Source organism: Corvus hawaiiensis, chromosome 15 (assembly GCF_020740725.1).
Source record: "Corvus hawaiiensis isolate bCorHaw1 chromosome 15, bCorHaw1.pri.cur, whole genome shotgun sequence".
Taxonomy (NCBI): Eukaryota; Metazoa; Chordata; class Aves; order Passeriformes; family Corvidae; genus Corvus; species Corvus hawaiiensis.
This window is the reverse complement of record NC_063227.1, coordinates 15919956-15934909: the sequence shown is the minus strand read 5'-3', so window position 1 is coordinate 15934909 and position 14954 is coordinate 15919956. Positions and strand designations below refer to the sequence as shown.

The window sequence follows — 14954 nt, the reverse complement described above, 5'->3', positions numbered from 1 at the left end:
CTGCTGTCTCCCTCAGGCAGGCTGCCTGCCTTCTGCCAGAGCAGCCCTGGATAACACCAGTACAACGTGCCAGCAGCACAGGAACACTTTTTCACATTTTAACTTTGCAAGAAGCACAAACAGCAATAAGGCTGAAGCATTTTGTGATGCAGTTCAATTAAGTACATAAATAATATATAACCCCACAGGGGCCAAAGCAGAGTTGTGATACAGCTTGACAAATGGGACACAGGAAAATGTGTGAGAACCAAAATCTGACAGGTAAGAGTTGCAAAACAAGCAGCAAGGATATCCAGAGGAACATGGTCAAAAGGAAGATGTGTTACGCTAGGAGTAGATGAGATCCTTGCTTTTGGGGGAGGAGGACAAGAACCAGGAAAACACTGAGGAAGAGTGAGGTGAAACAGGGAAGGCACAGCTCCCAACTGGTTCCAGCTCCCCACTGACAGCCGGAATGCTCAGAGGCTCACAAGAAACCACTTCAGGTGTGCATCAAGCATGTGTTCTGAAGGCAGTTCAGGTGCTGCCTGTTATAGTCCCATGTGAGAGTACGCCTGGATGACCAATAATCCTTAGGTAACAAAATTACCATAATTTTTCTTCCAAATGCTTGATTCAGATTATGAAGCAGAACTCAAGCATGTGTTCAACACACATGAATTTAGCTGTTTAACTAAGTTCATGTAAATTTAGCTATTTTAGCTATTGCTAAAAAGGGCGGCTTGGCAAGGGCTCTGTATTAGCACCTCAATAACAGCAGCTGAAAACACATTTACCTAATGGGATGGATCTTTCATAGAAGCCCCTGTACAAAATTATCACAATTCACTTTCTGGACTTGATGTTTCAATTAGATAAGAAAGAGTCTATAAAAAATATGCCTCTGAAATTTTCATTCCTCAAGACTTCTGGAACTCTTTAGAAGGTAAGTCAGTATTTTCAGACTGTCAGCATTACAGAACAAACTACATCAAGTTTGCAACCATTTCCCAGACTGGTGAATGCTTTATTGGGCACAAATAAATGGAGTATGGACTACACTCTGGTACACCAAGCACTTCTAGAGCTGTGCAGGCTCATTCCAGGTTCCAGACCTACAATCATCACATTTTGGTAGCACTGCCATAAATTCACAGTTTCTATGCACGCAAACCAGAACTTTCCTTCATTATTATTGATCAATCAAAATAATGAAGTTGCTCTCTGATTATTTCTCAAAATCCTTTTTGAAATACCATTAGTATTGTTTCATTAAAACTTACATGGACTTGCAGAACCAAGATGTTAGTTTCTAATTCTTGAAGAATTCCTTTGAATGTTGAGATTTACTAAACTTGATTACAACCAATTGTGCTTACAACACAAGCATCATAACAACTCAAAGAGTTGTGGAATTCACCTTTCATAAATAAGTAAAATAGATCTTGAAAAATTAGATAGACTGTAATAAAGACTATAAATTTAATAACAGTGTATCTTTGTTTTGGGGGTATAGGCATGGCTGATCTATGAACCTCATGTCAGAATCTCCAGTACATTCTCCTGTCCTGCTGCTGGCTTTTCTTGCAGCTGATCTGTTAGAACGGGTTTCACTACGTTTGTATTCTGATGCAAAAAATATTAACTAACCAAATGATAAATGCATTCACAATTGCATTTAAAGCATGAATGAGTCATATACAAGCTCACATATGAAATCTGAAACAGAAATTATCATAGTGTGAGGTGTTTTGGTCCAGCATTTCTGTTAGATACATATGTCTAGTTGCTCTGAAAATCTGTTGGGCTTTTATTAAATAACATTTTTTTTTTCACAGTTATAGAGTCAAGTCTGTTAAAATTCCTGTCAGAAATACACAACTTTGGTTCATATTGATGTATGTGAGCTGATTTCTTTCAACTTTAAGCATCACAGGATGGTAAAACCATATTCCCCAGCTCAGCCCACAGCTCACAGTGCCCAGGGGGCCTGAGAGACACCAAAGGCTGATGCTGGGCTTCTGAACAGCCCCTGCATCACTCCTGGTTATTTCATGCCACAGCATCCCAGCACCTCTGCAAATACAATAAAATTTGTGATAAATGAGGTTTTTGAGATCATACCAATGATTTCTCTCATCATGCTCACTCTGACACAGCTCAGATTTCTAACAAGTGCATATGTTACAGTTCTGTCTGTTGGTTTATAACCAGCTTCTGACAGTGTCTTTAGGTCTGTATCTACATTAATTTCAAAGTCACTGTCTTCCTTCTCTTCTCTCTCCTTGTGCAAGTTTGTACATCTTTATAATACCTTCTGATTAATTTATCACATAGTAAAGATTTTAAAAAATCATTATCCTTTTGATCTAAAAATCCTTATATTTCATCTTTAATATGTTCTTTTGAGAGGTTCTTTCTGGAGAAGTTGCCACATATGTTCTACTCCTCTGAGACGTAGCAGCAAAGCCCAAGAAATACTTCAAATCACATTTAAAATGGTTTGAAAAGATTTTGTTTGAAAAAAAAAAAAAGCAACATCTCTTTCAAGCTAAGAAAAAATGGGAGTATATTGCAATGCATATGGCACAAGAAGACTAACAAAGAGGAAATATATGAAACCAATATTTGAAAGAGTGTCCAAATTTATCACCACAGAAGTGATCTGAAGCATTTTTAACATTCCATTACTTCATGAACTAGACTCAAATAAGGAGGGACAAAAGTCAAGAAAAGAAAAATATTGATTTCTTCAGATCGTTTTTCTAAGATGATCATTATTTCTGTAAGACGATCTGTTCCTCCATTTGTTTTAAGCCATGCAAAGAATTCATCAGATGTAGAGAAAGAGAATAACCCTCACTTTGCACATGAATACTGTAATATACTGCTTTATAAAGAGTGCTTTTAAGCCATCACATGTCAAACAAGACTAGGAGATTATCTGGAACCACATTAATGTCTTAAGCTCAAGGCACTATGTTACATTAGGAAAAAATGTAGGAAGATGGAATAAATGATCTTTCAGACAAAGTCAAGCAAATGCCATAATATTTTTACCAAGATTGAAAGTGATGAGGGAAAAAGATGGTGAAATGTAATAGTTAAAAAAAAAAAAAAAAGAAGCTAGAAAAATCCCTTTAGTATAAAAATATCAGGGAACTGACCAAAGCCAGAAAAAGCATACTGATGCCTGCTCTACCTCCTTTACTCTTCACCATGTAGAATTATTTATCTTCATGATGCTGACTATGAAGTCCTCAGAATTCTGTCCAAATCCTCCCCCTCAACTCCAGTCTTCAAGCTGAAGCACTGCAGTTCTGACTGTTCCCAGAGTGTTTTCTCAGGATCTTTAGCAAAACAGCTGGACTGCCAATAACACAGAAAACACTGATTATTGATGTCTGCCTGCCGTGGTTATAGGTCAGTCTCCTAGCATTTATCACGGGCCTCTTTACCTTTTTTCCTTAAAAAACCCAAAAGCCCCACATAATTGTCATCACACCAGACTGTCTTCATCTGTCCTGTTATCTAGAAAGGTAAAATGTAATTAATTAATTCAAACCACGCAAAAAAAGTGAAAACATGTGAGAAATTCTGCTTTAAATTAATAGAAACCCTTCATTTGGAAAGATTAGATGGCACTCTGTCACCCACAAGAGCTGATACCGGGCTCCATTTCATACTGAGTGTCCTTATTCCTGTGAAAGGACATTTAGTCCACAAATAGAGAGATTTCAGAGGACAGGACAGCAAGTCCTGATTGAGACAGGACATGCTTGGAGAGTGATTCAATCCCAAAATTTAGGACTAAACTGAATATGCATACCCATCTTCAAATACTCTTAGCGAAGTCAAATTATAGGTTAAGAAATAAAGTATCTGAAAGAATTAAATCTGGCTAAGTATCACAACAGAAGTGGTCTTGAAATATGCAGTAATTATCCAGAAAATTAGAACTGGCAAATGAATATAGATGATTGAGACTCAAGGAGTCTTTGAGAAGCTGCCCAGGGATATATTGACAGGACTGGGCACATAAGGATTATTATTTCACTATTTAGTACTGCAAATGTAGAGAACTCTGCAAAAGAAGAAAACAAACTGATTTACATATATTATTAGCTTCAGAAATACAGCTTGGAAGGTTTGCTATACTAAAAGAGGCTTTAAAGTGAACACCAGCATCTATATACAGATGAAAACATTCAGAACTTATTCTCCAAATTGCTCTGGGTTGCTTTTGAAAAGCAGCACACCCAGCACACATGGTGAGCAAAGTTGCTTTGGATGGCAGATTCCTACTTCCCTGCACAGCTGGGAAGTAGGACAGTCGCTTCCTGTGGTGTTCCATTGGCTGCCCCAAACTCAGAGCCTCCTTGGACTCCTCTTTCTTTTGCCCACAGTCCTAACCTTGACCTATCCTTCCCACACCACACTTTCTATGCACTGAACTAAACTGATCAGAAACAAGTTTTTAACACGAGAGTTAGTGATGTCCTGTTTTCACTGAGCAAAAGAAGTTTAAATAGGAAAAATAAAGAGCTACAGAAGACAAACTCCAGTCAGTTAAGGAGTTAAACTCCTTTAGGTTAAGTCAGTTAAGCAATCACAGCCATTCCCTTGTTTTGTCCATATCCACACTGCAAAACATAGCTTGAGGCTACAGCATTATGTGGGAGATATAAATAGCATACGCCTCCTTAAAATAATTCCCCTCTTAAAGAAAGCTGGAAAGAGGAGTAACTTCACTGTAATTCATCTCATTTCAAGTTTACTAAATATAAGTGTTCTGTGGAAAACTGATAAACCTATTTATCTAGTACCACTCAAGTTAAAAAAAAAAAAAAAAAAAAAAATCCCCCAGGAATCATGATTACTCATTCTTACAACTCAGCATCTGAGGAAACAGAAGCTATATTTTCACTCTTGAACGCTAATTTGATGTTGAGAAAAGTCCCTTAACCATTTGTGTGAAAAAATCCAACTGCTACCTTTCAATATTTCTGAATGACAGTCATGGCTCTGAGCAAACAAATGATGCTCACATATTGTGCCTTGCCTACAGGCATGTTGCTGTAATGGAATGATATTATGTCTTTTTACAAGATGGTATCTCAGTTTCAGTAGGGCAAACATGGCAAGGAAGTTTCAGTTTTCATAGGCTCCTTGGACTTTCAGGCAAATACAATTTCACCAACTCCGTGATGATCTTCTCCCTATCAGCAACGCGCTACTGAAAAGCCTGAATGACTTGAACAGTCAGCAATTCCTGAGATATTTATAACAACTTCAGAAACCACAAAAGTCATCCTTCCCACTGAATAGTTGCTCAGCTGCAAGATCTGACCCGGAGAGATGCTATTTGAAGGCCCTCAATAATACCAGCACGGTTCTTAATAAAATGGAAAGTAAAAAACTACCAGAGCTGCTTCTTCCATCTCAGCCCATAGGAAATCAAGCTTGGTAAGTTCACATCTTTATTTCATTTACCCAGATTACTGCATTATGTATTTGGAAGACCAAAGAAAATACCGAAGGACAGAAGGTATAAATATGAGTTCATATGGCATCTAGACACAGTCTGATATGCTCTGGGGATGAACTGTGCCTGTGATACATTCTAGGAATGAACTATGTTTCTTAGAGTCCAGCTTGTGTAAATCTCTTTTTCAGACCTGAGCACAGATGGACAATCACTGTGCAAACACAGCTAATGAACAAATAGTTCATGCAAGCCTAAGGATCTTACACATGTCCAATATTAGGGCAGGTGCTTCCAGGAGCCAGCACAGAATACACCAACAACTGATTTTGTAGTAGCTACACCTCCTTCTGTGACTTCACTCACAAATAAAACTGCCTCTTCTTCTGACACCTGCTCTGTTCTGCTGCACAGTACTAAGTATCCAGAAACTTGTGGTTATTTTCATGGTATGAAATGAGTTTGCACACAACTACAGCGTAAGTGGTGCTGATTAAATGTAAGGAACCCAAATGGACACCAGGAAAACAGCCCCATTTTAGGACTGGGTTGTTCCAACTACTGTTTTAATCTACACATAGCTCTTTGGCCAGTTTTCTCCATAAGGCCACTTTTCTTGGCATTTCTTTGCACAACTAAAAGGAGTGGTACCATATAGAAGCAGTACCTCTTCCAAAAGTCAGTGGGGTTGCACAAGAATGTGGAAGATCACAGCAATGGCACCCTCTGGTGACAAACAGCAGCACATAATGGGGGTCAATAATCAGCCTGGAAAAACATTTAAAGCTACTTCTTCAAGTAATGTTACATGGAAAGGATTCCTACTGCAAGCTGAAAAATGCAGGGAGTTAGCTTAAGCAATGATAACTAGCGTTCAAGAGCAGGTAACTTTAGAAAAAGTTCTTCATGGTATTTTCATCTCCCCAGTATCGTCATATCTTTCTTTTTTGGGTTTAGTCTCATCCAATGTTCTTTAACCATGAGATAGACGAAACATAAATTGAAAAAACGGTCCTCTTCTTTTATCAGAGACATTATTTCTTGTTCACAGATGGTTAAGATTTCAGCATGGTCTCTGTGGTGCTACCAACAGCTTTGGAGGTGTTGAAGAACTTTGATGAGAGGTCTGTGAGCCAAAGACTAAACAGGCAAGTGGACAAACAGCTGCTCATAAGAGATCTCTCACTTGATTCAAGAGGCAGAGCTTCAGCCTTCCTGAATCATTGCCAATCATCCCCTGAGCTTCTTACAGGAAGAATGTAGAGGAGAGAGTCAGCGATTTCTAATACTACAGAGAGGCTGAACAAATAGATAAAAGTACTTCCCTTATCACTGCCAAGGAAGAAGAGTGCCGTAGAACTTGTAAAAGCTTAAATTAAGCAGAAAGTCATCTTCAACCTGTGTGAAATATAAGGAAATTAAAGGCAAAGAAAAGAGTTGATGTTTAGGTTGCTCCTAGAGTATCTGACAGAAACCATTCAATTATGCCTGGAGCTTTGGCAAAAAGTCAAGTCACAAAAAAACTTTATGGGTAAAATCCAGCCAAACAAAAAACCCAAACAACAACAACAAAATTGGGCTTATTAATTAGATTTTCTCTCCTTTGACCTAAGGAACAGAATTTAGGAAACATCTTTTATAACTGACTACTTAAAAACTAAGTGAAAAAGTTTTATAATAAAAGACAGTAAAATAATAACAATCTCTTTAAAAGCTCATTAGTTATGGGATAATTTAATTTCCAACAAGCTCTGATTATTCTAATATATACATACGAAAACCTTGGCACTAACAGAGCTAAGGCATCATTTCCTATCCATTTTCCATCTGAAGAGGAATTCTATCCTACCTGAGTAGAATGTTATACTTCAACATCACATTAACAATCAATTCAAATCCATCGCCTTCGACAAGCTGACAGATTCCTTGAAAAGAACAGTGTGCAGAGCATAAACACAAAGCACATCCCATGAAATATTTAGAAAATGTAATGACACTTAAACATCCATCTACACGTGTCACTTTATACATGTGACAATAGGCATTCACTGCACCTCCAGAGCTGATTGGCCAGACTCAGGTTGAGCTTTATAAATGAAGTATTGACCAGAAAAAACACAGTGTACCTTGATTATGCACTAGTCAGTGAAGTATGCAAGTCTTTGTAATGAGGGAGATTATTAATAGTGGCATACCATACATGAGGAAAGGTACAAGTCTCTGGTGTGACAAATTCAGAGGAAGCTTTTGGTAAAATTTCTCATTTTGAAAGGCAAGACAAAATAAATTCAGCGGATGGATTCCTGTGATCTGCGCTTCAGTTTACAAGGGAAGTGTAAAATACATAGGTTTTTGTTTCACCTTAATAAATTTAGTTAAACACCAAGTACAGACAAACTTGCAAACCTTCCTGCAAAGGCTTTATCACTCATCAGCCACACACAATGCATTTAGCACCAAGCTGGATTGACTTTATCAGACACAAATCTCCTTTATAGAGAAGAATAAAAAGGCATTATTCTAACTCAGTTATGGTTTGAACAAAGGCACTGCTGCTTGCTTACCTGGGTGACCTATATCATCTAAGTTTTCTTTTATAAAACTAATAATTGACAAACTGAATAATGTGCTGTAATGGAGTTCTTGTTAAACATAGTTTCATCATTTCTCTCTACTAGATGGAAAGGCTCATGATTAAATAATAATTGAAAAATCTTGTGGTTATTTTGAGAGGTTTTTTTTTTAAAGCTCTCCATGTTGTGACCTTCACACAATGATGTAGATACAGCTGCAGGCAAAAGCTCTTTCCCTTAGAATTCAGGAAAAAGGAAGATCCCAGCTAGCCTCAGCAGTTTATGAACCCAGCTGCTGCACTATTTTCCTGATAGCCTTAATTCATCAACCCATATTTCTGTTTTCCTCAGTTTCCTGGCTAAATACTGGACTTCAATTCCTAGGTCTCAATTCCTGATTGCCTTAGTTCATTCAGTTATGAGGGGGCCATTCATATAATCCAAAAAAAAACACCATGAAGAGAGAGACTGCAAACAGGATACAGCTTCAGCCAGGCCCTCATATGGGATATGGACAAAAAGCCCAATGATGCTGTGCCAGAGCAGGGCACAGAATGTGGGACTGAAGTCACTGACACCTCAGAGGCAATGGAAAATTTTACAGGTGCGAAGCCCTGGCTGACATGAATGGGGGAGAACAGTACGGACATTCATGGTGTAAGACCTCACCCCACCATACATAAGAGGCTTTTTTGCTTTGGTTTGGGGTTTTTGTGGGTTTGAGTTGGGTTTTCTGCTTGTTTGCATTAGCATTGCATACATTCCTCCTATAAGAAACACCTGTATCTCTGGGAAGATGAAACCCAAGATCCTGATGTACATCTCTCAGGTCAACACTGACCTGAATGGAAAATCTAATGGCTGCCCAAGTGCTGAATGGCAGCCACGAGCAACTGAAAGTCAAGATGGCCCTTTTAGGCCACCAAAGCAGAGTTGTCTTGCCACATCTCCATCCTTAATTTCTAGAATATCATCAAGCACTCTGTTCCAGATAGTATTTATTGAGCTCTTTCAATATATACCAGACAGTGTAGCAGTAATTCATCACATCATCCTGCCAACCTACACTACAGTCTTGCTGTGTTATATTAAAATTGCAACAAATGTTTAAGCTTTTTAATACTGTCATTTCATATTCCTGTCTTACACAAGGCTTTAAAGTTTACCAGTACTACATATCCATTTTTTGTCTTTAACCCCGTCATCTAGACTCCCTCTGCACTGAATACATAAGCCATTTACCTGGATAAAATTGAGTTTATGTGTAGTTAAGTCTTTAAAAGTCATCCCTGCTAGTCAATTCCCTCATTAGGAAACCACTTCCTATCAGAAGTGCCCTCAGGTTTTGAGAGCACATCAAAATTGGATCCACTTAAACAACCGAGCTTTGATACTGCGCTTAATGACTTTCTAAATTTGTCATTTACAAAGTACTTTACAAGCCTTCCTAAAGAAGAGCTGAAGTCTGCCCAGGCAGGAGCTAACCTTCCCAGCTCTCCTCTTTCAGGAGCCTCGGTGACGTGTGACGTGTGCGGTGCCATTTTCTGAGTATATGACATTTCATTTAAATCTCATCACTTCCTTAGGACCATCTGGCCACTTTCTCAGCTACAAACAGATCATACAACTGTGGCAGCTCTTCCTCTCTTCTCTTTCAGATCCATCCCTCCTGTTGATTCCAAGCTACCTGGGTTGCTCTGGGAGAGAAACAGGCGCAGCATTCCCAGACAGTGCTACCTGCAGAAACCAGCACTCCACTATGACATATAGAGTGGGGCTCCAGCTTCCCTGCTGCTCCTTGTACCCAAAACATCCATACTCTATCCCAGAATTATGAGGCCATATTATATTTCTCACACACATGCAGTTAAAGATGACACAGATCTGCTCCAACTGCATCACCACATTCCCTTTTAACAAGGAAAGTATTTTCTACTGGTGAAAGTGAATATTTCTTAGTGGGAAACTTTGTCAAGTGAGCTTAATCTCCCACTTGTTTAACCCAAACAGAATTCTGGGAGCAACAACATAAAAAATGTCTACTTTCTACTCCCTTACAACTCAGAGACATTAGCATGCATACAACAAACCCAAAATAGTCTCAAGAGCAGAACCATAGTGTTGCTATAATCTTTCCTACAAATTATGAAGTGTGAAATAGAAAGCTGAAAAAAAATTTTAAAAAATGAAATATTGATAACAACATGTCAAAATTACAACACTAAAAGTAAGAAAATAAACTCCTCGGCTGTCATCTGTCTGGTGCCTTTTAGTAAACTCCTCTGATGCAATAACATCTTTTCTGTTCTATTGTAATTCTAAGTTTGCTATTCAACAACACCCCAGGAACAGCTCAGATTATACTGCTTATAAAATTGAAACAATGATAAACTGTGAGGTCATTTGAATTATGAGGTGGGGCTTGATTTTAAGATTTACATATCCATTTGGGAAATTACTATAGGAAATCACCACTGAAAACTTCATAGCAGGGAAAAAAAGAAAGAAAAATATAATTTACCTAATTTTCATAAGATTCAATCAGAAGTACAACACAAATACAGGTTTTCATATTTTACCTCATAATTTTTCCAACTTTATTTTCTTTATTCATGGCACTCTTTCATTTAGTAAGTGATATGCACACAAGGTACTGTGTGATATTCAAACTTTTAATTACTACAATAAAAAGCACCATCAAAGCAACACAGAAAAATCAACAAAAGTCATTGTCACCAGTATGTCTAAAATAGCAAACACTGATGGATATTAACCTGAAAATATCAGTGCAGCTTCCTAGAGCACCCTTCCCCCTGACTTGAATTGTCACACCTGGACAGTCAGTGAAGAATGGAAGATTTTCTCCAGGAAGAAAAGGAGGTGACGTGAGGAGAGTGCACAGCCCTACAGGATTCCCTGTCAGGACTCCCCAGGTTGATGCCAATAAAGCACCACTTTCCCACACCTCCCAAGCTGGGCTATCGACACAGATATGGTTCTTTATGAGCAAAATTATTTGCTTCTCGTAGGCATTATCTGCAAAGAGCTGCCACAACCAGTGTTTTGGGGTAGATTTCTTTCAAACATGTGCCCAGATCATCACAGCATGACCTTGAACTCTCCCCTGCTCTGCTCAAGTTTGGGATTGCTTTATTCCTCCTCATTCATTCCTGTCTTGCTGTTCAGTTCAGAATTGCTGCTACTAAGATAAAAGCATGCCTTGATAATATATTTGTTTTGGTCTGACATTATTTTAATAACATGGCTTCGTCCTGGAAATTCTCCTCCTCTCTCAAGACACTCCTTTTTTTTTCTTTTCTGACACACAAACGTAAAACAGAAACATCTCAAGTCTTTGATATTATAATATCAGAGTAGAAATCTCATGGTAAGTATTTTATGTTATGTCCCATTCTACCAGTGACATTCTCTATCCATTATATACAATACTAATATATACACTACATACAGTACTAAAAGTGTCAAGGTAACAACATTCTACCATGAAAAGAAAAGCCACCAACACCATTCCAGACATTTTCTCTTTGACAACAGGCTAATTAACAGGATTTAGATTCACATCAAACTGAAAACCCTCCTTCTGGGTTCACTTTGAGCCTGTGAGTTCATTTCAGCACTCAAACCAAGATTTGCCCTGAGTTTACAGTCTACTTTTCCATTCTCCTTTCCTCTACTGAGGGGTACCTTTTCTCTTCTCTGTTATTGGTCTGTTCAGCTTTTCACTACCATCTGCCTAATGTCACTTGAATTTCGTTGCCTTCCTAACAGCCTGCAACTGGTCATTCAATAACAGTGAGACCAGGAAAAGAGAAAATTGCAGATCTGTTGCAAAAGGATTCTGTGCATAAGTGCTCCTTAATTATGATCATTCTGTTTTCATGGATTTTTAAACTGAAAGTTACCTTATTTTACAATGTTTTACATTTTTCAGAAGAACATAATTTTCAGTTCAACTTAAAAAAGAACAGCAAAAACCAACTGAAAGAGTACTTGCTTCAAGGTCACTACCTAAACATGACCAGCCTCTAAGCTTTACTCTGGAAATAGAAATACTGTAGGCTTAGGAAAGAACATGGCAACTGATGAAAAACCTCCTTTTGAAAAGTTAGCCATGATGTTTTGGAATAAATAGTTACAAGATTTAATCAAAGAAAAAATAAGCATTCAGGAACAGTGGTGTATCCCCTCTAGCTCACACCTTGCATCCCCACAGGTAATCCTCTACAAAGCTGGCACGTGACATCAGAGGTATTGTATTTCTAACTGGCCTTTTACATTTGTATGAATCACAAAAAGATTAATATACTTAAATCTCACAACTCAGTACATCATGTTGAGTAACAATCTGATGACAGATTTATGTTACATATTCACAACTGACTTGTGTAAAGAAGAGATGGCCACATCTAGACAGTAGCAAAAGCTACGAGATACAGTAAGAATTTAGAGCCTAATCAGACTTCTGAAAATAAAAGTGTTTTTAAAATATCAGTAGGTGTTTTGTTCGGAAGAATTTCAGTATACCAAGTAAAACATGGAACTTAATGAGTTTCCATTATTTCAATTTATCTGTAAGCATTCCAAGCCTGATAATATTTCAAGGTTCACAGCATTCTGGTTTATGATAAAATTAAATCATACTAAATCTACAAGCACAGAAAATAGTCACAAGCTTTGTGAATGGATTTGAATGGGAGAAATTTTTAGAAATTAAGCTTCTTCTGTGCTGCTTGGAGATGTACTAAAAATGACAAAATAGATTTATTGATACAAAAAAAAGGTGAGAGGTATGGTCTGTTTGGTTGGTTGGGGGTTTTTTTAAGTTGAAATTGTGATAGCACCTCAATATTTGAAAAAAAAAAATCATCTTTTGGAGTTGAACTACTCTTTCATAACACTTGAGCTGTATCAGGAAAAAAGCTTTAACAGTACTTTCAATAAATTGAGAGGTCTAAGCATCATGAGTTCCCTCTAAAATTGCTCGGCATAAATGGGTAAAGTCTCATACCAAGTAATGTCTTGCTTTATGCTGGTATCCTGAAAATATGAAACCATATCAGAGCACAAATTTCTCATGAAATATAGATTCTTGTTACTTCCTCTCAAGATGAGCACCTAGCAGGTTATTGATCTGCTTCTGAAGGACACAGTGTTTATTATGTAGGAAACCACTGCTGGGCACAAGTGTGAGAAATTAATGATGGCTTTGTAAGTGTCCACACTGTGGTGCTGAACCAGTGGGGCAACTGTCAATCTATATGATAATGCATCCCAAAACTTCATAAAATCAGTGATGTGAAGAAGCATTGATTTTTGAGCTAACCAGGATTTGTGAGAGAGTAAGGCTAAAAAGTTTACTGAAGTTAACACCTCTGTGTATACAACAGTTGCTTCATGCTCACATGATGTTTTTTTAAATCAACCAAACCTTCTAAATCAACACAGAAACCCTTCTCACAGAAACCCAAAATTAATTCCACATCCTGGTTTGTTACTTGCTTGCTGTTTGATCGTGTTTTTCTTTCTCCTAATAACACCATTGTTAGAAATATGCAAAATGGATTCACTGCACTGTATTTTCAATTACATAATAATTCACTTCTTATAGGGAGGTCAATGAGAAACAAGTGAACAGACTCATTCTTTTACCAGTCTGTGACAGTGTGTATAGAAGTAGGTTCTGAGACTATGTTTTCTTAGACAAAAGGTGTGACACACTGCTGCTACTGAAATGGAGACAACCACCTTCAGAGAAGTGAATTCCTGCTACAGCATTGAAGCCCAATCATTCCATAACGGCAGAATTCTATTAGTCAGGCTTTTTATTTGAAATTATGCTCAGAAGCCTTAACAAAACTGTACTAAAATCAATACAAGTTGTCATATTTTCTGTGAAAGTTATTACTAAAAGGAAAAATCAAGTAACCAGTCACTGATTCTTTTTAAAATATGGACTTCCTTGTACAAACCATTATTAGTAAATGCACATTCCCTCCTTGGTTTTGATGAAGAAATGTATCCTGCTATGCCTATGGAGAGGATATATTACTTGAAGATTCAATTTAAATCAACAACAAAAAAGACTGGTGTTACAAACAAAATAATTGCACTTTGCTGTTCTTTCTATCTATATAAACTGTAATTTGGTTTTGCCCTGTTTGCTTTGACAAGCAGTTGCTTGTGTTTCCAGAGCCTGGCACACCCGCTTTGCTGAAACCAAGACAACTGCCAGTAAGTACAGGAGGAGCCCAAAATAAACACCTACAAAAATCCTCTTCTGAGTGGCACCCAACATGTATCAAACAGAATATTATCACAATATGCTTAGCAGAGAGCTGATGTCACAGGCTGGTATCAGCTGCTGGAACAGTTGCTCTGAGAGCATGATCTTAGGGAGGGTTCCTCTTCACCTCCTCAGGATGAGAAGATCCAAACCCCCTAGTTTCTATTTTAACTAAACTGAGTTTGCACTTTCATCACCCTATAGGACAGAGGACAAATTCCTGCAAATCCTTTTCTACTGTTTTCCCTCTTGAGTTCAATTTAAACCTATGTGAGCGCAGAAAATTCCCCAGGTAAGAACTTTAAGGTGATCTATATGAAGAACTTGACTCTGTTTATGTGCACCTGAGAGGACAGTGCTGAACACAGGAAACTCAGACTCTACCACTGCCAAGCTGTGCTAAGGTCACACGTGATTGGTGCTGTGCCCAAAGTCTCATTCCTGTGACCTTAATAAACTGCACTAAACACAAGTGTTGTGCCTCAGTCCGATGCATAGATTTGCTTTCTAAAAGCCCCCCAATACCAGTAATAAAAGACCAAAACAATTGTTTTTACAACTCCAGAACCATGGAAAAAAATACATAAAATTAAATCTGATTTTTACGAATTAG

The 14954-nt window shown here is 37.8% G+C and overlaps 1 protein-coding gene across 2 annotated transcripts in view; it reads right to left on the bottom strand.

Moving 5' to 3' along the window:
- Positions 1-14954, bottom strand: part of TENM2 (teneurin transmembrane protein 2) — a 740257-nt gene that overhangs the window by 431083 nt on the left and 294220 nt on the right. The gene's annotated exons all lie outside the window — the stretch shown is intronic.